We start from the raw sequence: 27,381 nt of genomic DNA, 5'->3' as shown, positions 1-27,381 counted from the left end.
CATATGACGTTTGCACCGTAGGCGAACAACCAATCCATGCCTAGTATCACGTCAAAATCCTCCATATCTAGCTTTATCAGTCATGCGGTTAAGTTCTTTCCACAAATTTTTACCTGACAGGGGTCATAGACTTCTTCCAAGTTCACGACACTACCCATCGGTGTGCTGACTACTAACTCGTGCCCGATGTCTCTTGGTTGATCTTTCATCCTACTCGCAAAGGTGGTAGAAACAAAAGAGTGGGATGCGCCCAAGTCAAATAATACTCGAGCAGGTATGGTTGAGACACTCAGGGTACCTAGGGTTTGTACATAATTTAGGTTACATGAAGTAAACCAGCTATTCCCTATAATTCAGTAGTGTTCAGCAAACTTACCTGTCAGTACATCGAGGATTGCCTCAGCTTCCTCATTTGTCATTGCGAACATCTTTCCTTGCATTCGATTATCCCGTGGCTGAAAAGGTCTAGCGTAGGGCTGATTCGGCGAGTTGTTGCTATACCCACGCAATCTGCATTCCTTAGCCATGTGCCCTTCCTTATTGCACACATAGCACTTATAGGGTGGAATAGCATGTGTCAAGGCTTGGCTCACTTAACTTATTGCTGGTCAGGCTGGTGAAGCTACTGTTGTCGCTTGACTCGTGGCCGGTTGAGCGGGTCGGTTGATAGTAGGGCGAAAAGGATTCTGGCTCACTTGTGGCCTACGGTACGGAGTCAAGTTGGGGTACAAACTGGTTCCACGGTAAGCTTTGTTGGGCCAACTGAAAGTCTGGAAATTATTCGACCTCTTGCCTAACCCGGGCGACGTCACAGCTTTTTCTTTCTCTTTCTCTTTAAATCTATCTTTAATTGTCTTCGCCTTGTCGACCATCTGAGCATAGTCCCGGATGTCCATAATTGACAGTACTGATCCAATCTCAATTTTGAGTCCCTTCTCAAATTTCTTTGCCTTATTAACTTCCCCTCTCAGGTGCTCTGGAGCGAAATGGAACAGGTCTTCAAACCGCGGTTGGTAATCCAACACTGATTTGGTCCCTTGCACTAATGTGGTGAACTCAGCTTCTTTCCTGTCCCTGAAGCTCTCTGGGAAGTAGTTCTTGAAGAAAACATCTTTAAATTGCTCCCACATGGGATTTGGGTGAGTGGCTTCCAAATTGGGCTTAGTAGACTTCCACCAAGCTTCAGCCTCATTTTGTAACTAATAACCTGCACATATCAGCTTCTGCGCTTTCGTGCACTCGAGCACTTCAAATGACTTCTCCAAGCCACTAATCCACCATTTTGGCTGCATTGCCTAGGAAGTTATCTTGGAAAACACAGGTGGTTGGAGTTTCTTGAATCTCTCCATAACCTTGGCGGTAGAGTTTTTCGCTAAGTGTTGAGGCACAGGTGGTGGAAATAGTACGGACCGGTTGGGTGGTGGAGGTGGTGCCGCACGCTCATGCATCATGGTTGCAAATTGCATAGACATCTGGCCTAGCAATTACTGTTGTTGCTACATGATTCGCATCATAGTGGTCATGAACGTAGTTACTTCGCTGGCTGCCACATTCGGCTAAAGTGCTACAGTAGTGGCTTGTTCAGCCGCTGGTGCCTCTGACGAAGCAGCCGATGCTTCAAAATTTTGACCCTCAGTCCCATTTGGCAGTTCAACCTCCAGTATAACACGAGGTTATTTTCCTTTACGACCACCTCGTGAACTTCTTCTTGTATTGGCCATTGTTGCTTCTCTGAAAAGAGGAGCATGCTCAATATTCCAATATAGTTTATCGGGGTTAACAATTAATTCCTATTAGTGCATGTACATACCTAGTCCATAGTTCCAGTGAATTTCATAAGTCGCACCAGTAAGGTATACTATTAGATATGTCTTCTTTGTTTGTTATGAGGTGTTTCTTTCATTTTTGTGTTTTGTTCTTAAACATTTTATATAATGATAAGCTATGCATGACACTATATGAGAGACTTCAAATTTTTAAGTAAAAGTCTTTTAGTTACTTACCTGATCTAACAGGCAAGCCTCTGTAATTGCCAACTAGTAATAATGTTCTGCACATAAAGGTAAGTTATATCACCTCTAACTTCATCCTCTAAGGATAAGTAAATGGTTCGATATACAGGTTCACTGGCGTTCGCAAGAGCTAAGTAAACTACTAGTCGATTTTTGACATGAGCTCGTATCTCATGTATCTTGATTAGTCTCCTTCTCAGTTGCCTAATGTACCACATGCTGCTGGGGTCTCCAGGCTAGATAGGGTGGTATGGTCCTGTCATAAAGATGGTTCTAAGCATCAGGCTATACTTAATTAAAACAATTAAGTACATGTCTACTGGAATTAATTCCTAGTTAGAGCATGTACATACCTAGTCCATAGTTCCAGTGAATTTCATAAGTCGCACCAGTAAGGTATACTATTAGATATGTCTTCTTTGTTTGTTATGAGGTGTTTCTTTCATTTTTGTGTTCTGTTCTTAAACATTTTATATAATGATAAGCTATACATGACACTATATGAGAGACTTCAAATTTTTAAGTAAAAGTCTTTTAGTTACTTACCTGATCTAACAGGCAAGCCTCTGTAATTGCCAACTAGTAATAATGTTCTGCACATAAAGGTAAGTTATATTACCTCTAACTTTGTCCTCTAAGGATAAGTAAATGGCTCGATATACAGGTTCACTGGCGTTCACAAGAGCTAAGTAAACTACTAGTTGATTTTCGACATGAGCTCGTATCTCACGTATCTTGATTAGTCTCCTTCTCAGTTGCCTAATGTACCACATGCCGCCGGGGTCTCCAGGCTGGATAGGGTGGTATGGTCCTATCATAAAGATGGTTCTAAGCATCAGGCTATACTTAATTAAAACAATTAAGTACATGTCTACTGGAATTAATTCCTAGTTAGTGCATGTACATACCTAGTCCATAGTTCCAGTGAATTTCATAAGTCGCACCAGTAAGGTATACTATTAGATATGTCTTCTTTGTTTGTTATGAGGTGTTTCTTTCATTTTTGTGTTCTGTTCTTAAACATTTTATATAATGATAAGTTATGCATGACACTATATGAGAGACTTCAAATTTTTAAGTAAAAGTCTTTTAGTTACTTACCTGATCTAACAGGCAAGCCTCTGTAATTGCCAACTAGTAATAATGTTCTGCACGTAAAGGTAAGTTATATCACCTCTAACTTCGTCCACTAAGGATAAGTAAATGGCTCGATATACAGGTTCACTGGCGTCCGCAAGAGCTAAGTAAACTACTAGTTGATTTTTGACACGAGCTCGTATCTCACGTATCTTGATTAGTCTCCTTCTCAGTTGCCTAATGTACCGCATGCTGCCGGGGTCTCCAGGCTAGGTAGGGTGGTATGGTCCTGTCATAAAGAGGTTCTAAGCATCAGGTTATACTTAATTAAAAGAATTAAGTACATCTCTACTGGAATTTAAGCAACTATAAACAATAAAAAAATATAATTGGGTTGGCTCGAGGTACCTAAGCGTCTAAAGAGCTCAGCTTGACTAGACAACCTATTAGATCCTAATCTTGGCTGACCTAGGCTGTGGGTATGGTAAGATCTACGCTCACTGCACGTCGTAAATACGTATTACAACATACCTACATATCTATGTTCGGATTTGCATAGCGTCATACCACTTGGTTCATACATACACAGCATTAGGCACATAATATTAATTATTTACACACACACTGTTTCTTACAAGTATATACACCTTTATCTATTATTAGGTATTTATACACAAAAGAAAATTCCCAAATTCTTATGTGTTATATATTAGAATCTCCCAAGTAATGGCTATTTTTCCCTAAATAGGTTATTAGGCAATAAATGAATTATTTAATTCACCATTTAAAAAAAAAAATTTATACATATTACGATTATTTTATAAAAATTTAGATTTTCATGTTTATTGAGGTTATTTGAGACAAATTCGAGGTTTCCATAGGCTGTTACACAAAAACAACAGCAAAATAATCTCTAGGCGTTAAATGCATCGCCCAGTGCTATTGCCCAGAGAATTGGGCTTAGATATAACAGTCCGAGAGGGCCCCATTTTATTTCATTTCTCTCCTAAACTCTTCTAAACACCTAGGGCAGTCCTTTGGAGGGTAGTGTGACCATTTCCACACCAAATCCTCACATTTCCTCGGGTTTTTCGTGAATCCACGCAAGCCTAGGTAAGATTCTTTGGTCATTTTCACTACATTAGGTCTTTTCTTGGTTTCTTCTTGTTTTAGCTAGGGTTTTATCGATTTCCTTTGCCCTAACCACTTCTTTTCTTCTCTTTTTGTAGCCTAATGTCTACAAGTCACCGTACGGCAAGAAAATCCGTAGCACGTAAGAAGCTACGATCCGAGAGCGAACATTCTTCTTCCTCTATGGTGCCACCTTCTTCACCTAGGGATGATTCTTCATCGAAGGAACCCGAATTTGATCGATTTCTCTTCTCTAGGTATGAACACTCTAAGGATTGGGACAAGTTTTGGTCCCCAAGGATTGTGAATGGCCGGGTGGTACAGGTGGATGACTTCCATCAATATAGTTTGTTTACTAGGTTCAACACCTTGGGTTGGGCCTCTATGTTGACACCCATAGAACCTTGTTATCCCAACTTGGTTCTGTATTTCTATTGTAATTTGGTGCCGTCTGGGGCATAAGAGTTTGGACTAGTGAGCAGAGTGAAGGGGGAGAATATTAGGTTGACCACCGCTTCACTAGCAGGGGATCTTGGGGCTGCCCAACACTGGGGAGAGGTGCTATTACAAGCCCCGGATTGACATTTCTGAGATGTTCTCATTGGAGACCAGGAGGAGGGTCTTCAAGGCATTGACTAGGTCTGAGAGCACACCCAAGTTAGAGGCTTCCTACAAGCCTAGTGCTCGCATTATTAGTAGGTGTGTGACCTACAACATCTACCCCAAGGGCGGGAACAGGGGTAGCATTTCTATGCTAAGGGCCTATATTACTTACTGCCTATTGGGAGCGGGAAGAGGAGGCCCGGTGATAAACCTCCCATACTTACTGCTTCAGGTCATGCTATATCATGCACAGAACCCTTCTGATGGGAACCTTCCATATGGGAAGTTCCTCACTTTAGTCTTCCAGCACTTCGAGGTTCCTTTGGAGGGCGAGTATATGGAGAGAGATAGGTCTGGGCCTATCAACAAGACCTCAATTCTGAAGATGAAAGTGCCAAGGGGTGATCCACAGGATGAGGAGCAGATGGAGATGCCAAAAGATGAGCAGTAGGGAGATGAGGAGCTAGGAGAGATGCAGGGTGATGATGAGTAGGGGGAGGAGCATGGAGAGGAGGGTGACATCCACGGTGACTTCGAGGGGATTGGCACATAGTTCACAGATTTACCCACTTATGAGGCGACCGAGGCCACTAGCTCGCATGTGCTAGAGCCATCTGAGTGGGTACAGGTGATGTCACAATTCCAGGGTCTCAGTACTCAGCTCACAGACATATCGACTAGGATGGATCAGGGCTTCTCATCTTTAGAGAGCAGAGTGGTATCTGTAGAGCAGCACTTGGACTTTTGGGACAAGTTCTACCGTGTTGACTCTCGCCAGTCACATCCTCCATCGAGCTACTTGCCTCCGCCGAAGTAGTTCTTCCAGCTAGCATTTGACTTTTCAGTTACATGGTTCAGACTTACATCATTTTTTTTTAAGTTTATGTACTTTTTTTTTTTTGTTCGCTTATTGAAAGTAGTACTTTCAGTCAAAGCTTATGTAGTGGCTCGGCCACAATTATCTTTAAATTAATGGAAATATTGCATCTTTATTTATTTACATCTACCTCCCCTATAGCTTTTACTTTATTACATGTTTTAATGTTGGTAGCTTATGATTCCTATTCTGCATCCCGTGAATATAAGAAGAGCCTCACACTCTGATACCAAGCTCTGTCACACCCCAAACCACCCCTGGGAGGATTGGGTAGGTGACCCGAATTGCATAACGGCAATCCGCCAAACCCCACGGATCTAGAAGCAGTTATTACATTCACAATCCCACATTCATCACTTTACCATAAGCAAGATCAGAGTGCTGTAGATAATCTACAATTATAACAAGAAAGAAAGCGTAGCGATACGGGAATTATGGTGATATATATACATAAAAGAGTTTTGAAACATTCCCTCCCAGATACAACCCATGACTAAAAGATAAAGCTGACAAAGCTAAAAGGAAATACATACATACATATATATATATATACAGGGTGAGATAACTCAACCCCAAAAAGAAAAGAAAACTAAAACTGCACCACAAGTAAGACGGGGATAAACTCCTAACAAAAACAAAAAGGAGTCCCCAAGACAAAAAGCATCAAGTACACTCCTCACTGGTCTTCATCAATGACCACCGAGAATGCACGCATCATTGGCACAACCTTCATCAGGGTCCACACCAATATCATCATAACAATTAGGGCTCTCCTCCTCGTAATGAGCCTCCATGCCATAGCGGCATCCACCGGTAAAATCATCTAGAAGAAAAACATATATAACAGAGTGTGAGCCCCACCGAGCTCGTGAACAAAACATATCATCATGCATGCACATGCAACCACAATCCACATGATCCTACATGATATGCAAGTCTAGATTATTTATTAGCCACCTAACAATACGGCTAAGTCAGGTTAGTGCTACTACAATCCCCAATACATGTATCCCTGGTGTGGGCTTGGTTACCCTTTCCCGCGATACACCCATTTAGTTGTCGGAGAGGACCAGCCGGCTCCAACATCTCCCTACCCAGGTCAGCCCGACCGACCCTCTGGATTAACTCCTGTGAGGTAACCAACTCAATATAATTCCACCAAACCAGTGCATAATCTTTATGTTTGGCATATAGCCAAAAAAAAATTCACCTTTCGGTGCTTCCCAAGCTTATAGCCCGAGGCTTCCCGGTAAATTTGCCCTAGGGGCATCCCAGCTGTGCTGAGGCTTCCTGATGTAAACACCTCTAGGGGTTTACAGTAGTCCTCATAGTTATCCAACACCTTAACCCCTGTTGGCAAGGGTGCATAGCACGGGTGATGAAACTCTAGCCCCATGTCTATATGGCATCGTATGAGTCGGGCGGTGTCAACCGTATCCCATACTACAGGCTACCACCGGCCTCATTTTCAAGCCGACTATGGCATCTAGTCTAACATTCATAGTCCTCATGTAAAAATCGTAGTGTTGATCAACAGACAATCAGTGTGTTGTAATTTTGAGTAATTGAACAGAATCTAAATAACACAACATTTATAATTTAAGAATTCAATTGCCGGCATAATAGTACAGTTACACATACATACACAATAATGTTTCACTCACCTGGGTCTGGTTCTAAGAACTCAGTTGCAAATTCAGTTCTGACTGCAGTCTGGCTGTAGGCCTCAAGCGTGGGATCAAATCTTAGATATAAATAAGAAATTGTCATTTTAATATTCCAAACTATTTTTGGAGGTCCTAGGGTTGATCTAAGCTTATGGGTTGACCCGGTGTACAATTGATCATCACTTGGAATTCTCCAGGCCTTGCACTGGGCCTGAGGCCTATGTCCCGGTGCATCATCCAGAGTTGGTGGCCTCGGGGTAGAATGGTCATTTGCTACATTAGTACAAGATCCTAGGTCATATTGGTCTTACAGTGCTGTCCCCAACTTGACAGTGCTGCAGGACCAACACAGGCAAGGTTTCCAAGTCCTACAAGGCCCAGGCCCACTTGGGTTCCCAAAGCATTCCCACATATGGACAGATATGGAAAGGGGCTTTCTGGTCATTTTCCATCTTCCCATACTGATTCATGGCCCCAGGGTGAGGATCCCCAGGTCAGATCAGTAAAATTGCCAAATTCCATTCACTGGGCGATGTCTGCATCGCCTAGAGATTGCAAAACCAGAATCAGGCTGAGATTCGTAGGTTTTGAACCATGGGCAATGCATGGATCATCTCCAAATGCATGTTAGGTCATCTTGGACCCCCAAGGGCATACTTTGCACTGGTCCTTGTGGATTTTCAATTGGGCCCACCACTAGGCTGCCAGAGGCTGCCCAGATAGCCTAGTGAATAATAACCCATGATTTCTCCAGTTACAGAACTTCGTTTTAGCTACATGCAAGGCTGGATTCAAGTGTAAAATGATAATCCAAAGCTGCTACAACCTAGGGTTAGGTTCCATGCAGCCAGGAGAAGAAATCAGGACTCCAAACAGTTTGTTCTTAGTGTAACTTAGTAGTGCAGCTAGACACAGCGTGGTTTCGGTTCCAAAAGTAAGTCAGATCTGTAAAACATCATACAATCCTTAGATCTTCCATGCATCATACTTACATGGCAGATCTGGGACAGTCCATGGCAGTTCCCAGCTGTTCTGGGCTGCCAATGGCCAGATAACATTCAAATGCACCGAGATATCAAGAGGACAGCAGTGATTCATCAAGGCAGCAGGTATGGATAGAGGTGTTATACCTGAATAGATGTAGAGCTGCTCAAATCCAAGACCTTAAAGGGCAAGGCTGCTCCCTCCCTTCTTCTCTTTCTCTTTTCTTCTTCTTCTTCCTCTCTTTTCTTCCTTTTCATTCTTCTCCTTTCCCCCATGATTTGAACAGTAGCCAAGGGTCTAAAATGAACCCAAGGCACTGGTATTTATAGCCCAGCCTTGACTAGGGCCTATTTGGCTGCTAAGGTCTATTTCCAAAATGCATTTTCGACTGCATTCTCAGCCATTCTGGGCACTCAGGTGGGGTCCACAGTGATCCAGGGGCATGAGGTGGTCCCTCAGACTCCCCTTAACCTATGGAGGATTTCCATGTCCAATATGGGTGGTCCCCATAATTTAAATCCTTTAAATAATGTTGTTTTGCACTCTGGGCGATGTCTGCATCACCCAGAGAATTCAGCAAGGCTGAAACTCTGTGGGCTTGCACAGGGGTTTGACCCAGGGTCAGGGCCTTGTACCCATATGTCACTTAGGGTCTTTTACAAACATTTCTAGGGGTGGACCCAAGATTATGGAGAGGAGAGAGAATACCTGGAGTCCAGGCAGCACATTATGCTATGAGCTGTGCAGTTGCAAGGGTCAGTGATCCATCTACTGACAGGCATATAGGAAGACATGCACAGGGTTTCTTCATCAATTTCATTCACTGGAGTGATACTCAACAGAGTGCTTGGATGCCATGTCAACGGTTCCTGTCCTTCAGCCAAGATTCCAGTCAGTCAGGGGCAGGGTTTGACGGTGTTGGCCTGAGCGGACGAAGGCACGGATTCACTCTGTTTGCCTCTGCTCGAGGCCTGTTACTCTCGGGTTTGTCTCAAGGATCGAACGGATGCAGGGGCGGACCCAAGAAGCACATCCACCCATGGATCCGCTCCCTTTTATTTATGCCTCAGGTATCAAACGGATGCACCATCGGATTCAAGTAAGAAGTTCCGCTCGTGGGTCCGCTCGCTCTGCTTTTATCTTTTAGCCTGAACGGAGTCAGGGACGGATTCACCTCTGCTAAAACCGTTCATGAGTCCGCTCGTGCTATCTTGGTTGAAATCTGATTTTAACCATGAGGGCCTAGCATGGGACCCTTTTATGCATACTTTAATGATTGTTTTTGGTATTCCTAGGCTACCCAACTTGCTGGATAGCGAGGAGCCCAGGTGAGATTCATGTCAACCACACAAGGCGACGCCCATGTTAGGTGAGTGGGTTCTGGGTGATTTTTTGGGTTTGAATATATATTAATAGGAAATCTTAAGCATGCTATTAATATATTTATAAGCATTGTGCGCATTGCATTGATTATCTCGGATGTGAATTGTTATGAATGTGATAGCATGCTCACCATTGTATCGGGCTATGGTGTCGGGTGTGCCGGTACCGAAACCCCAATTTATTTATATTATGAAAACTATAGTATGCCATCCTGGTCTATATGTACCGTGCCATGCTGGTACCCGGGTACTAGATGGAATGGGACGTTGATGCACTCGGAATACCTCTCGGGACTATAGGACTTGCATATAGAATATCTGCGGCTAGGATGCTTGTTCCCTTATGCTACGACCCTTGCCAACAGGGGTTTATGTGTTGGATAGTCTGAGCACCTGTGGTCTGTGGAGGTGGGAGAGGCCAGGACAGGGGTAGTGATGGCTATCGGGGTCTGCCATTGGGTGTTCATGATGGCTTCTACCGGCGTAGGTCCCCTCGTGATAATTGAGGTATCACTGGGGCGATAGGATAAGTGACCCTCAGTGTCTCCCGAGTTATCACAGTAGCATATACTTGACCGATAGAATTGTGTGCTAGGTGGAAAATGAATCTAACATTAGCATGCATCATTCTGATTGATATTGATTGTATGGTGTATGTGCATTCCCCTTTGTTCCCTCACTGGCTAGTGTAGCTAACCCCGTTGCGCAACCCCTTTTTAGTTGTTATGCAGGAGGTTCTACTATTGATGAGCATCGTTGGATGCGAATCAAGTGGAGCCGGTGACTGTGACTTGGATGTAGATGTACACCCAAGATTGGTGCCCTTGGGGCAATTATTTGTTATTTTATTATTTTCTGTCTTCATTCCACAATCATGTATAAACTATGTGTTTATTTATAGGAGAGATTGAATGGTTACATTTATGAACATTGTACTACGTGTTATCATTAGAGAACCGATGCTCTATAATTTCACATGATTTAATTTAATTTTATTTTTGCTAACTCTGTATCTAGGATGACTTATTCCATATTGGTACGTTCCCTTTCTGTTATCAAGATGTGATAACAGGGTGGACTATGGCTCGGGACACTATATCTGCGATCCTGGTAGGTGTTGGGATGATGTGTGATTGTCCCAGTCATACCCCTATGTGGCAAAATATCTTACATCGGGATAGGGGCGTAACAGAAAGTCTTTGAGATATTCAAGGAATTCCAAGCTGAAGTCAAAAGACAATTGGATAAATACATTAAGTCCTTGCATTTATAAGGTATCTCACATCACAGGGGATTGTTAGTCAGCTAACAAATCCTAGAACACCACAACAAAATGGTGTATCCGAATGGTGCAACCGGACTTTATTAGATATGGTTCATACCCTATGCTCACCTATAGTGAGCTACCACTATCTTTTTAGGGATTTGCCCTAGAAACAACCATGTATATCTTGAATAGAGTTCAAACTAAATCTATAGTCAAGACATCGTTTGAGTTGTGGAAAACGTGAAAGCCCAATATACAACATCTAAAGGTGTGGAGTTGCATCGCACATGTACATAAGCAACAAATGGATAAGTTAGAATCTAGGACTTCAAGATGCCATTTTTGGGATACCCTAAAGGCTTGATAGGCTATTACTTCTATGACCTCAATAAGAAAAAGGTCATTAAAGATGCTACTTTCTTTGAGGAAGAAACACTCACCAAGAAATCAGAACTTGTAGTCATTGAGGAGTTATTGGGTAACTCAGAACTTCACTTCCTGAAATGAGACCAACCAACATACCTACTGAAATCCCAACACCTCAAGAACCTCAACACAGTGGGAGGATATCTAGACCACCCATAAGGTTTACTTTCGCACAGAAGATGAGAAAACAGTGGAAGAATTCGACATGGTTTCGGTTGGGTCAGATGATGATCCGACACTGAGGCTCTTAAGGATGCTGATGTCGTTAAATGGTTGGAAGCAATGCACTCTGAAATGGATTCAATGCATTTCGGTAATGGAATCGGCTACAGATTTTTGTTTTTCACTTCTCCAACCAATGGCACCACCACCCATTAGATAAACCATCCTAGATGTGGATTTTTGTTCATCTTTATCGGTTTGGAAATCTGAGTCAGTATACCCCAGAACCGACAACAAATCACATCCGTAAACTAAGAAATAATCCTTAGTCCTCCTCAAATACTTGAGGATATTTTTCACAGCAGTCCAATGCACTCGTTTGGGATTCGGCTGGTAATGGCTCACAATACCTACTGCATAGCAAATGTCTGACCTCGTACACAACATAGCGTACATAATACTCCCTACTACAGAGGCATAGGAAATCCTCTTCATCTCTTCAATGCCCGTCTGAATATGAGGACACTGAGATTTGGAAAGACTGACTCCATGCCAAAAATGAACACTTCCTCTCTTAGAGTTCTCCATACTGAATCTGGCAAAGACTTTGTCTATATATGTGATGAGCACATTTATGTGTGAAATTATTTCATTTAATTCTACATTTTTATCTGCTTAGAATGAAGCTATTTGGGTACTTTTTTGTATTTTCAAGGTATAGGGGTATTTTTGATATATTGGAAATATTAGACGACAAGTGCATTTTTCGGAGTCTAAATTGAGAAAACCAAGTTGGAGGAGTTCAATGCTACTCAAGTCCGGCCCAATGAAGACCTCTTGTGTTTTCAAGTTTAGGGGGTGGTCCCCACCTAGCTGCACCAAATTTGATCTCAGGGGTATATTAGTCATTTTGCATGAGGATGATGCAAGCAAAGTCGTGCTTAATTTTGTGGACCAGATGTAATTTTAAAAGTTTTGGAGGAGAAAAATGTAAAAAGGGAATAATTTTAAGTGTATGGGCAAAAAGGGGAATTGGAGTTTGAAGAGAAGAGAAGCCATGTGCTACCCACATTCTCCTATATCTCCTAAAACCTCTCCCTAAAATCTCTCTTTATTTTATCTCTCCCACCTCCTCCACGTGCTCTCTCCTTCCCATCTCTCCTACTTCTCTCAATTCTCTTTTCTCTCTCTCCTATTCCTTCTCTCATTCCTAAAATCTCTCGTTCCTAATTAATATTTCTCCCACCATATCTCTCTCCCATTCCTTTTAAACTCCTTCCACGTGATCTTTCTCCTATCTCTTTTCCTTAAATCCTATTCCTTTCCTAATTGCTGCCTACGGCTCTCTCCCCTCTCTCCTAAAAATCCAAAAATTCGATCACCACTTTCTCTCTATGACGTTATCCCATTTCCCTCACAAACTCTCTCTCTCTCTCGATTTTCTCTCCAACTCTCACACTCTCTTTTTTGCCATTATTATTTCCTTTTTAAGGGGGGCAGACCCTTCCATCGTTGCAGAATTTTTTGGCTTCCAATTCCTTTCTCCTCTACAAATTTTTCTGGACATCATTGCGCAAAGATCAACACCATCGTTAGTTGTCACACCATCGCCTCTACAGCCACTGCCTCCATCAAAATTGCATCACCATTCACCTGTGCATCGTGTTCCATGGAAGATCGTCGTCACCATTGCTGCCCCCTGTCTCTTAGCACCATGAGCAGCTAAGTATTCTCTATCTTTAGGTGTAGGTGAACCAATGGTAGTTGTTGTTTAAAATTCTGGTTTGCATTCTTAATTGCTTGATGTTGAGACTCCATCCCTACTTGGATGATTTTAATTGATGTACTTAGTTGAAGAATTTTGATTCTATGATTCATTATTCTTTCATTCGAGCAATAGTATTTTTTTCTTATGCGGTTGTACCAATGATGGATTATAGCTGAACGAACTAGTCGTACCAAGCCCTTAAGCAAAAGATGATAGTACTCGTCAAGATAATCCATACCTAGGAGGAACCCTACATTCTGTGGTGTTATTAGACCTATGGTTGTAATAAACCGAAGCATGCATCAGAACGGAATAATAATTCCATTGGGAATTCAAACCCTAAAGATAGCCTTCTTCCCATAACTTCATATCCTCGTTAATTTAGTTTTGTTTCTTTTATTCTTAGCTTAATTCAAATTTATTGCGATTTAAATTCCACCACTTCCATCTTATTATCTTAGTTAATTCAGCCTTCCAGATCCCCATAGTTCAATCCCTTTCTTACCACTATATTGCTAGTTGTCCTTTTAGGATTTATTTTTTATCACTTAATGATACGATCAAATTTTAGCGCCGCTGCCGGGGAATTGAAGCCCGGTTGCTAAGATTGATTTAGTTGTTTTGTGTTATTTTGTTTTAGTTTTAATTTCATAATTTCATAATTTTTCTTTTTAATCTCTTCATTAGTTTAATTTTAGTTCAGTCTAACTAACGTTCATTTTGTTTTTGCAGGCAGCCTAGTAGATAGAGCAAGGAAGAAATTGTTCTTTTGGTTTACTCTTCTTAGTTTTGGTTTTATTTCCTAGATTTCAGGTAGTTAGGGTTTATCTTATGTAATTTTTATTTTAAGTATTAGATTGGATTGTTTAGGTTTAATTTTATTTCCCCATCCCTTTAAGATCATAAGTGTACTTCTACGATCGTTCATCGGGAGCGGCACACGTTCAAGCGACAATAGATCTGTGCAACTGCCATCACCAGGTAAGTATTTTTGTTTAGTTTTAAAGTAATTACTTTTCTATTTTATTAGTTTTAATTTTTTTTGATTAATCAGCACGTCCAACTAGTTGTTTGTTTTATGCATGGTCGACGTTCTTTGCACCCCAACCTAACTACCCTTGACCTGAAAATAGAGCGATCTTTGGCTAGACTTAAGGATAGTAATAAAATGGGTTACGAGGATCAGCCGAGATGGCCATTGAGTGAGCACTTCACTCCAAGTGCCTATACTCCTGCATCTTGTATTCAGTTGCCTGCCATTCAGGTTGCTCAATATGAGATCTAGTCCAGCATCATACAAGTTACCATCCTATTATGGACTTGCTAATGAGGAGCCTTACAAACATCTTGATGAATTCTTAGAGGTATGCTCTACAGTCAAAATCCAAAACCTCTCTGAAGATGCCCTAAAGTTGCTTCTGTTCCCATTCACTTTAAAGGATAAAGTCAAACACTGGCTTCAGTCCCTAGACTAGGTTAGGATTTCTATATGGGCGGGGATGCAGCAGGAGTTTTTAAAAAAATTCTTTCCCATTGGCCGGACTAATGGCCTTAGGCAAGCTATTACTAGTTTTTCCCAATTAGAGGGCAAGCAATTTCATGAAGCGTGGGAAAGACTTAAGGAATTATTTCGAAAGTGCCCCCACCATGCTATCCTAAAATGGCAGTTAGTCCAGTGTTTTTATGATGGTTCCGTGACCGATAAAGGCAGATGGTGGACTCCTCTTATGGTGGAACATTTATGCACAAGAATGAGATCGAAGCATGGGATCTTTTTGAAACTCTTAGTGAGAATTCCCAACTTCATGCTTCAGCCTCTCGAACTGAGATTCCACACATAGGCAACCAAAGAAGGCTGGTCTCTATGAGATCAATCCAACTGTAGAGATGACCGCTAAGGTTGACATGCTGTCCAAGAAATTGGATTATTTGATATCTGTAGGACAGAATTCTATGTCCCCTTTCCCAATGAGTTTTTCTCCATCTGATCAGACTAAAGCTTTTGCCTTATGTGCTAGCCCTAGTCATTATGTGATGGACTGCCCTTCGGCTGCACAATACCCTGAGTTTGTTTAGGAACAGGTACAAGTGGCTCAAAGTTTCCCTAAACCGGGTAATGATCCTTTTTCCAATGCTTATAACCCGGGATGGCAAAATCACCCAAACTTTTCATGGAGAAACTCATTACCTAATAATCCTCCAAACTCACCATATAGGCCACCATTTAATATTCAATCCAATGCCTATAGGGGTGGATAGCCACCATATCCTCAACCCCAATAGAATCAATCCTTTGAGGAGAAGGTGCTAAAAGCATTAAGTGGACTCGAGCAGAACACACAGCTACTACACTCACATACTCAGTCCATTAATAAGCTAGAGAACCAACTTGGTCAACTAGTCGATGCTATAAGTAGACAGGAGGTTGGCCAATTGCCAAGTCAGCCAATAGGTAACCCAAATAGTCAAATGGGTACAGGGAAAGAGCAAGTCCAATCGATCACAATTTTGAGGAGTGGTAAAAAGATGGAAAAACCTAATGCACCCTTAACGACTAATGGGACGTTGCCCACTAATTCTTAAAACCAAGCAATGGCTGAGTCAACCCTTGAGAATTCAGGTGGTGATGTGGAAACACATGAGCCCAGTATAGAAACACCATCTGTGGTAGTCACTCATCAGTTCCCAAGGAAGGGGTTGCACATTCCTATTGTGGTGGGACCATTACCCGATTCTTACATTCCAAAGGTCTCTTTTCCCCATGGCCTTCAGACACCATCCCCAGCCTTATCGGATAAAAAGGGTGCAAAGATGCAAGAGATGATTGACTTATTCCAATAAGTTCACATCAATCTTTCCCTTTTGGACGCTATCAAGCAAGTTCCTACTTACGCTAAATTTTTTAAAGACCTCTGCACCTAGAAGCATAAGTTGAGAACTCAAAACCCTAAGACCATCCATTTGACTAAATAGGTTAGCTCTATAATTTCCAACCACCTATCCCATAAGCTTAAGCATCCAGGTGGGCCTCTTATTTCTTGCATCATTGGAGATCTTTCCATTAGTAGGGCACTACTTGATTTAGGGGCTAGTGTGAATATTTTTCCTAGTTCGGTATATGATAGATTTGGCTTAGGAGATTTGAAACCCACTGACATTATCCTTTAGTTGGTTGATCGTTCAGTCAAGACACCCCGTGGATTGCTAGAGGATGTTTTAGTGAAGGTGGATGAGTTGTACTTTCCTATGGACTTTCTTGTCCTTGATATGGATACAACCACCACAGCCAAGCTTCCCCCTATCATTTTAGGGCACCCCTTCTTAGCTACTGCAAATGCTTGCATAAATTATAGATCGGATGTCATGGACATCTCTTTTGGGAATAAGAAGCTTAGGCTCAACATCTTCAATGCATCCTTAGGTTCCATTAGAGAGGAAAAGTGTTTTGCATTGGATTTATTAGAAGAAGTTGTGGCCGATCACACTTCTCACCTGCTTATTAATGACCCTTTGCAACACTATGTAGTGTTTGGAGATGAGTCTGAGGCATATACTGAAGAGGTGAACACCTTGCTAGATGCCTCACCCTCTTTAGGATGGCCACCTTGGACAGTTAGGATTGAGCCTCTCCCCTCTTTGGCTGCATCTCTGCAACCTTCTTCTCTAATATCCCCTCCAAAGTTGGAGCTTAAACCTCTCCCTTCCACCCTTAACATTTCCTGTTATTATCTCATCCAATCTTTCGTCTAGGCAAGAGGCTCAACTTTTGGAAGTTCTTTCTGAGTACAAGCCCGCCATTGGTTGGTCCTTGGCTGATCTTAAGGGTATTGACCCTTCAGTTTGTATGCACAGGATTTATTGTGAGGATGGAGTAAATCCCTTTAGGGATTCGCAACGCCATCTGAATCCTAATATGAGGGAAGTACTGAAGAACAATGTAGAAAAGTGGCTTGATGCTGGCATCATATACCCTATCTCGGATAGTCAATGGGTCAGCCCCCCTCAGGTTGTCCCTAAGAAGTCTGGCATCACAGTTGTTCCCAACGACCAAGGTGATCTTGTCCCCACTTGTACCACTATAGGTTGGCTTGTTTGTATTGATTATCGAAAGTTGAACAAGGTCACCTGCAAAGACCACTTTCCTATGCCCTTCATTGATCAGATTTTAGAGAAATTGGTTGGGCAGAGCTAATTTTGTTTTCTTGATGGTTATTCGGGATACAATCAAGTCCCTATCTGTCCCAATGACCAAGAGAAAATAACCTTCACTTGCCCCTTTAGTATAATTGCATTCAGACGCATGCCCTTCGGGTTGTGCAATGCTCCGACCACCTTTTAAAGGTGCATGATGGCCATCTTTTCTGACATAGTTGGCCAATCTTTAGAGGTTTTCATGGATGACTTCTCTGTATTTGGGTCATCTTTCAATGAGTGTCCCTATCGGTTATCTTGGGTTCTTAAACGGTGTGTGGAGACCAACCTCATTCTTAGTTGGGAGAAGAGTCATTTTATGGTTTAAAAGGGTATTGTCCTTGGCCACATTGTTTCTACACGAGCCATTGAGGTTGACCCGGCCAAGGTTGATTTGATTACTAAGTTACCCCCTCCCACTTCTGTTCGGCAGATCCGTTCCTTCTTGGGCCATGCTGGCTTCTATAGGCATTTTATCAAAGACTTTAGCTTGATTTCTAGGTCCTTGTGCAGTCTGCTTGCAAAGGATGCCCCTTTTATCTTTGATGATAAATGCCTTCATGCTTTCCACCACACCCTTCGTGATTCATATTCTAAAGCACCCATCAGGAGGTCACCTGATTGGTCTCTCCCCTTTGTGATCATGTGTGACGCGTCCGACTATGCTATTAGTGTTATTTTAGGCCAAAGGGTTGATGGGAAGCCTGTTGTGATTTACTATACTAGTAAGACCCTCTCTTATGCTCAGATGTATTACACCACTACTGAGAAGGAGTTACTAGCAGTAGTTTTTGCCCTTGATAAGTTTAGATCATCTCTTTTGGGCTCGAAGGTAATTGCCTATTTGGATCACGCAGCTCTTCGGCATCTCCTAACCAAGCATGATGCTAGGCCGAGGCTCATCCGATGGATTCTCCTCCTTCAAGAGTTTGACCTGGAAATTCAAGATAAGAAAGGGTCAAAAAATGTTGTAGCAAACCATTTATCTCGTATTCCCCTTGATCCTTCCACTTCTGAGTTGGTTCAGGAAACCTTTCCCGATGAGCAGTTATTTGTTGTATCTTCTAAACCGGCTCCTTGGTATACTAACATTGTGAACTACATTGCCAGTGGGAAGATTCCTTCTTATTGGGATAAATCAGTTATGGATCGCTTCTTCTCATCGCTAAAGTACTACTATTAGGAAGATCCTGAGTTGTTTCGATATTGTTCAGATCAGGTCATTAGATGTTGTGTCCCTGAGAGTGAGTTCCAAAGTATATTATCTTTTTGTCATACTCTTGCCTGTGGGGGACACTTTAGTGGTAACAAGACTGCAGCCAAGGTGCTACAGAGTGGCTTCTATTGGCCTAATTTGTTTTGGGATGCGAATGTTTTCTTTAAAATGTGTGTTAGATGCCAACAGGTTGGTAATCTTTCCTGATGAGACATGATGCCCCTCAATCCTATTCTGGTCGTTGAGATTTTTTATGTTTGGGGGATTGATTTCATGGGCCCATTTCCTGCTTCGTTTGGTCATGAGTACATCCTAGTGGCAGTTGACTATGTTTCTAAATGGGTCAAGGCTAAAGCAACCAGAACCAATGACCATAAGGTTGTTATGTCTTTTGTTTGGAGTCACATTTTTAGTCGCTTTGGTTTCCCTAGAGCTATCATCAGTGACGGTGGGTCTCATTTCAAGCACTAGAGAGTTGGAGCCTTGTTGAAAATGTACTCCATCACTCACACGGTTGCTACTCCCTACCAGCCACAGACATCTGGTTAAGTGGAGGTTTCTAACCTAGAGATAAAGCGAATCTTGAAGAAGACGGTTACACCTAACTGTAAGGATTGGTCTACTCGCCTAGATGATACTTTATGGGCTTACTGGACAGCTAATAAAACTCCTATTAGTATGTCTCCATATCGATTAGTTTTTGGTAAAGCCTGTCATCTCTCAGTTGAGTTGGAGCATCGGGCATTTTGGGCTATCAAGACATTTAATTTTGACGTGTCCAAATTTGGCTCCACTCATCGTCTCCAGTTATCTGAATTTGATGAATTGTGCAACGATGCTTATGACAACTCATGCCTCTATAATGATCAGACTAAAGCTTTTCACGATAAACATATAGTCCAAAAGTCCTTTGAGCCCAATCAGCGAGTGTGGTTTTTTAACTCCAAGTTGCGCTTATTCCCTGGAAAGCTTAGATCTCAGTGGGATGACCCTTTTGTGGTAGTGGATGTTTCCCCTCATGGTGCTATGGAGGTTCGTAACCCTCAGACTGGGCATATCTTTAAAGTTAATGGTCAATGACTAAAGCCGTATGTGGATGACCTTGCTGATGGCCAACTTATTGAGTCTTTGGAGTTACGTGATTTGATCCTTGACTCTCCGTGAGCCTCATTTATAGTCTGGTTGAAGACTCTAAACTGGGCATTTTGTGGGAGGCAACCCACCATTTTCCTTTAGACCTTTGTTTTCTTGTGGTTGTTTTTCTTTTTTTTAGGTAGCTGTTATAGATTGATAATGCTCTGCTGTATCTTGATGATTGCTACTATTGGGTATTTTCCCTCCATTATCCTTGTTCTTTATTTTCTACATGCATTGAGGCCACTGCATAATTTAAGTGTGTGGGGGGGGGGGGTGAGCTTGATTGACAGATGTTTATTTTGGCTTTTGGTAATAGTTACATGTCTTTCTATTACTTTGATGCGAAGTGCGTGGGAGAGAGACTTAGGAACCCTAATCTGAAGTAATGAAAACCCTATTGAGAGGACGGTAGCTAGTGTGTATCTTGAGGTGGGATTTGACTCAAACAATAAGAGCCCCATCTTGTCTGAATGGACGGACCGCCTGTCTATCTTGTGATTCCTTGAGCTTTTGGTGAGGAGCTGAGACCAAGTTTTGGCATGACATTAAAAAAAAATAAAGAAAGAAAGAAGATAATAAAAGTAAGGGTTGAATTCCTTGGTGCTAAACAAGGCACTCCGCCTCAGGAAGCGAGGTGACTTGATCGACACTCCTTAGGATAAAACTTCTGAAAAAGAACTCTAGCATCACCATCCTTGTGGATATATGTAAGAAGCAAAGCTACAAAGTAACTTGGGTGTCTTGTGTAGTGACCCTGCATGGCATTTGAGGAACAATAGTGGAGTAACAAATGGAGTTCATCTGTGAAAAAAAAAAAAAATATATATATATATATATATATATAAAAGAAATGTCATTACCTTGGTACAATTGTATGGTAAAAAATGCACCGAAACCTAAGTCCTTGGCTCCATTGACATCATGAGTGGTCTTACCTTAGGTGAGGTGGTGTTTGGAAGATATGAGAATTAAGATGCATACCTGTTGCTAGAATCAATACTGGGTAATAAGAGCTCAAGTGTGGGGGTATCTTTGCCTTCTTGATCTTAAGTAGAGTATCTTGGTTTTGGATTTGGTGTGTGCTTCTTACCCTTTGTCAAAGTTTAAATTTGCAATATTTTTGGAATCATGAATTTTCTGTGTTTATTCTTGCAAACACTCACGAGACACAACTTGTCCACTAGGGGTAACCTAGGGGTTTAAAGGCTTGTTGCACATGCTAAGTGCAACCGTGATTCCTACGAAAGTGAGTTAGGGTTTTTGTTTTCTTTATTTCTTTTTGCTCGAAGACTAACAAAATCTAAGTGTAGGGGTATTTGACGAGCACATTTATGTGTGAAATTATTTCATTTAATTCTGCATTTTTATCTGCTTAGAATGGAGCTATTTAGGTACTTTTCTGTCTTTTCAAGGTAGAGGGGTATTTTCAGTATATTGGAAATATTGGACGACAAGTGCATTTTTGGAGTCTAAATTGAGAAAACTAAGTTGGAGGAGTTCAATGCTACTCAAGCCCGGCCTAATGAAGACCTCTTGTATTTTCGAGTTCAGGGAGTGGTCCCCACCTAGCTCCACCGAATTTGGTCTCGGGGGTATATTGGTCATTTTGCATGAAGATGATGAAAGCAAAGTTGAGCTTAATTTTGTGGGCCAGATGTAATTTTAGAAGTTTTGGAGAAGAAAATTGTAAAAAAGGAATAATTTTAAGTGTAAGGGCAAAAAGGGGAATTGGAGTTTGAAGAGAAGAGAAGCCATGTGCTGCCCACATTCTCCTATATCTCCTAAAACCTCTCCCTGAAATCTCTCTTTACTTTATCTCTCCCACCTCCTCCATGTGCTTTCTCCTTCCCATCTCTCCTACTTCTCTCATTTCCCTTTTCTCTCTCTCCTATTTCTTGTCTCATTCCTAAAATCTCTCTTTCCTAATTAATATTTCTCCCACCATATCTCTCTCACATTCCTTTTAAACTCCTTCCACGCGATCTTTCTCCTATCTCTTTTCCTTAAATCCCATTCCTTTCCTAATTGTTGCCCACGGCTCTCTCCCCTCTCTCCTAAAAATCCCATCACCACTTTCTCCCTATGATGTTATCCCATTTCCATCACAATCTCTCTCTCTCTCTCTCTCTCTCTCTCTCTCTCTCTTGATTTTCTCTCCATCTCGCTCTCTCTTTTCTTTTGTCATTATTATTTCATTTTTAAGGGGGACAGACCCTTCCATTGTTGTAGAATTTTTTGGCTTCCAATTCCTTTCTCCTCTACAGGTTTTTCTGGACATCATTGCGCAAAGATCAATACCATCGTTAGTTGCCATGCCATCGTCTTTACAGCCACTGCCTCCATCAACATTGCATCACCATTCACATGTGCATTGTGTTCCATGGAAGATCGTCATCACCATTGTTGCCCCTGTCTCTTAGTGCCATGAGCGGCTAAGTATTCTCTATCTTTAGGTGTAGATGAACCAATGGTAGTTATTGTTTAAAATTATGGTTTGCATTCTTAATTGCTTGATGTTGAGACTCTATCCCTACTTGGATAATTTTTAATTGATGTACTTAGTTGAAGAATTTTGATTCTGTGATTCATTATTCTTTCATTTGAGCAATAGTATTCTTTTCTTATGTGGTTGTACCAATGATGGATTATATCTGAACGAACTAGTCGTACCAAGACCTTAAGCAAAGGACGATAGTATTCGACAAGATAATCCATACCTAGGAGGAACCCTACATTTTGTGGTGTTATAAGACCTGTGGTTGTAATAAATTGAAGCATGCATCAGAATTGAATAATAATTCCATTGGGAATTCGAACCCTAAAGATAGCCTTTTTCCCATAACTTCATATCCTCGTTAATTTAGTTTTGTTTCTTTTATTCTTACCTTAATTCAGATTTATTGCGATTTAAATTACCACTTCCATCATATTATAGTTAATTCAGCCTTCCAATTCCCCGTAGTTCGATCCTTTCCTTACCACTATATTGCTAGTTGTACTTTTAGGGTTTATTTTTTATCACTTAATGATACGATCAATAGGTTTCTTATAACAATCCCAACATCTGTCTCTGGCGATCTCTTACAAATTTAATCCCTAGGATATATTTGGTTTGTCCAAGATCTTTCATAGAGAAAGTAGTAGACAACCACTGTTAATCGACAAAAGAAACCCCACATTGTTTCCGATGAGCAATATGTCATCTACGTATAACACAAGAAAACATATTGTACTCCCACTAAACTTCTTGAAAATGCATGGTTCATCTTTTGATCAAAACAAAGTGATTTGATTGATTAATCAAACCTAATGTTCCAGCTACTTAAGTTCATAGATGGACCTTTGCAACTTACATACTTTGCCTTCTTCCTCCAAGGAAGAGAACCAGTCCGGCTGTTGCATATAGATTTCCACAGTGAGGAATCTATTTAGAAATTCGGTTTGCACATCCATCTGCCATATTTCATAATCAAGTATGCTGCGATTGCCAACAAAATCTTGATGGATTTCATCATCACCACTGAGGAAAAGGTCTCATCATAGTCTACACCCTCTTTCTGGGTATATCCTTTTGTGATCAGCCTTACGTTGAATCTTTCAACCTTTCCATCAGGGTCATTCTTCCTCTTAAAGATCTACTTACATCCCATAGGTTTTATCCCAACTGGTGGATCGACTAGAGTCCAGACCTTGTTGGAATGCATTGAATCCATTTCAGAGCGTATTGCTCCAACCATTTAATGACATAAACATCCTTAAGAGCCTCAGAGTATGTCGTCGGATCATCATCCGACCCAACCAAAACATGTGGAACTCTTCCACTATTTTCTCATCTTTTGTGAGAAAAGTAAACCATGTGGATGGTCTAGATATCCTCCCACTATCTCAAGGTTCTTGAAGTCTTAGGATTTCAGTAGGTACTTTGGTTGGTCTCACTTTAAGAAGTGAAGTTTCTGAGTTATCCTGCAACTCCTCAATAACTACAAGTTCTTACTTCTTGGTGAGTGTTTCCACCTCAAGGAAAGTTGTGTGTTTACTTACAATGAACTATTGGTCATTGGGGTCATAGAAGTAATAGCCTATCGTGCCTTTAGGGTATTCCAAGAAATGATACCTTGAAGTCATGGATTCCAACTTATTTGCTAATTACTTACGCACATGTGCGATGCAACCCCACACCTTTAGATGTTGTACACTGGGCTTCTCCCTTTCTACAACTCAAACGGTGTGTTAGCTACAGATTTAGTTGGAACCCTATTCAACTAGATCTAATAAGGTCTGTTTGCACTGTTCGGATACACCATTTTGTTTGGATGTTCCAGGATTCGTTAGCTGCCTCACAATCCCCTGTGATGTGAGATACCTTATATGAAGCTTAAATGACCTAGAAACAAGTACCACTGTGATAAATGATGATTTTACCCCTTGGCCACAATCTCTGGATGATGCACCGGGACATAGGCCTAAGGCCCAATGTAAGGCCCAAAGAATTCCAAGTGATGACCAACTATACACCGAGTCAACCCAGTAAGCCTAGATCAACCCTAGGACATCCAAAAATAGTTTGAAATGTTAAGTAACGTATTTCTGATTTATATCTAGGGTTTGATCCCGCGCTCGAGGCCTACTGCCAGACTGCAGCCGGAACTGAAACTGCAACTGAATTTCTAGAACCAGACCCAGGTGAGTGAAATGTTATCGTGTATGTACGTGTAACAATATTATTTATGCCAAAAATTTAAATTCTTTAATTATAATGCTGTGTTACTTATTCAATTAAAATTTCTCAATTATTACACATCGTGTGACTGTTGATCAACTCTGCTTGAAATTACCATGATGATTGTGATTGACAGATTAGATGCCATAGTTGGCTTGGAAATGAGGCCGGTGGTAGCCCGTAGTATGGGATACGGTTGACACCGCCCCGACTCATACGATGCCATATAGACATGGGGTTAGAGATTCATCACCCGTGCTACACACCCTTTCCAATAGGGGTTAAGGTGTTGGATAACTGTGAGGACTACCGTAAAACCTCGGGTATTTACGCTGGGAAGCCTCAGCTCAGCTAGGATGCCCCAGGGCAAATATGCCGAGAAGCCTCGGGCTACAAGCTTGGGAAGCACCAATACGTGAATCATGGCTATATGCCACATAAAGTTTATCCTGGAATTACATGTCGGGAAGCACCGAAAGGTGAAATTATTATTAAGTCAGTTACCACACAAGTTTAATCATAGAGGGCTGGTCAAGTTGAACATGGAGAGCATGCGGGAGCTGACTGGTCCTCTCCGACAACTCAATGGGTGTATCGCGGGAAAGGGTAACCAAGCCCACACCAGGGATACATATATTGAGGATTGTAGTAGCACTAACCTGCCTTAGCTGTATTGTTAGGTGGCTAATTAAATAATTTGGACTTGCATATGATGTAGGATTATGTGGATTGTGGTTGCATATGCATGCATGATATTATGTTTTGCTCACGAGCTCGGTCGGGCTCACACTGTATTATAGATGTTTTTCTTTCTAGATGATTGTGCAGATCGATGCCATTGTGGCATGGAGGCTCATTTCGAGGAGGAGAGCCCTTGTGATTATGATGCTATTGGTATGGACCTCGATGGAGGTCGTGCCGATGATGCAAGCATTCTCAGTGGTTATTGATGAAGACTAGTGAGGGGTGCTCTTGATGCTTTTTGTCTTAGGGACTCCTTTTTGCTTTTGATAGGAGTTTATCCCTGTTCCTATTTCTTGTTTAGTCTTTTCTTTCCTTTTTGGGGTTGAGTTATCTCGCCTTGTATATGTATGTATTTTCTTTTCGCTTATGTATATGTCAGCTTCACTTTTCAGTTTGTGGGTTGTACTGGGGAATGTATCAAAACTTACTTATGTGTATATATCACAATCATTCCCGTATCACTACGCTTTCTCTTTCTTGATTATAATTGTTGATTATCTGCAGCACTCTGATCTAACTTATGGTAATGTTACAAATGTGGGACCATGAATGTATTAACTGCTTCTAGATTTGTGGGATTTGGCGGATTGCCGTTATGCAATTCGGGTCACCTACTAATCCTCCCAGGGGGTGGTTTGGGGTGTGACACCCTCTGTACGCCTCCACCAAGCCCACGGGAAGGGACCGGATCCTCACAGTAGCGACTCCATCGGGGAATATTTGGTCAAGCTTTTAATACTAGATGCTACCATTCAACGCAAAAATTTTCTCACTTCTGCATTGATTGATTGAAACATGTTTGGCTAATCCCTTTTGTTGTATTAACTACATCATGCATCGTGTTCAAAGTGAAATCAAACGATGAGGGTACTCCCTATTGTGCCTATGAATTCACCTAGAGTAGGGGCGAATAGGTGAAGGTAGTAGAATATAAAAAATATTATGAAAAAAATTATCTATGAAATGCAAATAAAAAGCAAAGATAACACAAGAGATTTATAGTGGTTCGGCCAATACTTGCCTATGTCCACTCCTCTCACCTTAGAGAGAATTCCACTAAATAGAATCTTGAGTATGAGCAAGAGAACTAGTACAAATCTTGAGAATGACCAAGAGAACTCAACTAATCTTGATTGAGAGCAAGAGGACTCAATCAATCTTGATTGGGAGCAAGAGGACTCAATCTTGATTCTGAGCAAGAGTACTCAATCTAACACATAAAAATGAAAAGTGTACTAAGATTAGGATTACCTCAACCTTAGATGTGAGAAACTATTTTCCACCGTTGAAGCTTGTAACTAATTGAGGTAGAGTAGTCTTAAGTGTGTGAGCTTGTGATGATTTGATACTTATGATCAATGAATGGCTCACTTTGGTGATCGTGCAATGTATCTTGTAATGAAGGCTCTTAATTGTGATTAGTAGTAGTGATTAGAGCCTTAATCAAGTGGGTATTTATAGGCTAAGTAGCTCTAATTATTATGGAAACTATCTTAAGATTAGATTGATTTAGACAGCCATAATCCGGCATATCGATTCCCAATCCGGTATGCCGGTTCACCAAATTTCCTTATATGAATAAAGGATTAATGACCAAATTATAATAGTCATATAGTAATCCGGTATGCTGGATAACAATCCGGTATACCATTTCAGGGTAAACTAAAGCCAGTAGTGATCCGGTATGCTGGATCACCATCTAGCATGGGTTGGAAGGCTACTGTGGCCTGTTTCCTAAGACAATACTGATCCAGTATGCCGTTTTAAGAATCCGGTATGCCAGATTAACCATTTTTTGCTGAAATGAGCTAGTTCCTTAATGGGGCTACCTTGGGGGTTCCAAACTTAAATGGTCACATGTTTAGGGGTTCATTTAATGTATGCGTGTGTGTGCATTACATAAATGTTACTTGAATAAGCAAAATTACAAACAAATTACAAAGTCTTCAATCTTTAAACTTGATAATCTTCAATGTAGACTCTTTTGTTTGACTTGGTCTTTGTCTTCAAGACTTGA

This window comes from Telopea speciosissima, chromosome 6, assembly GCF_018873765.1.
Source record: "Telopea speciosissima isolate NSW1024214 ecotype Mountain lineage chromosome 6, Tspe_v1, whole genome shotgun sequence".
NCBI lineage: Eukaryota > Viridiplantae > Streptophyta > Magnoliopsida > Proteales > Proteaceae > Telopea > Telopea speciosissima.
The sequence above is the reverse complement of the archived record's forward strand: the minus strand, read 5'-3'. Positions refer to the sequence as shown.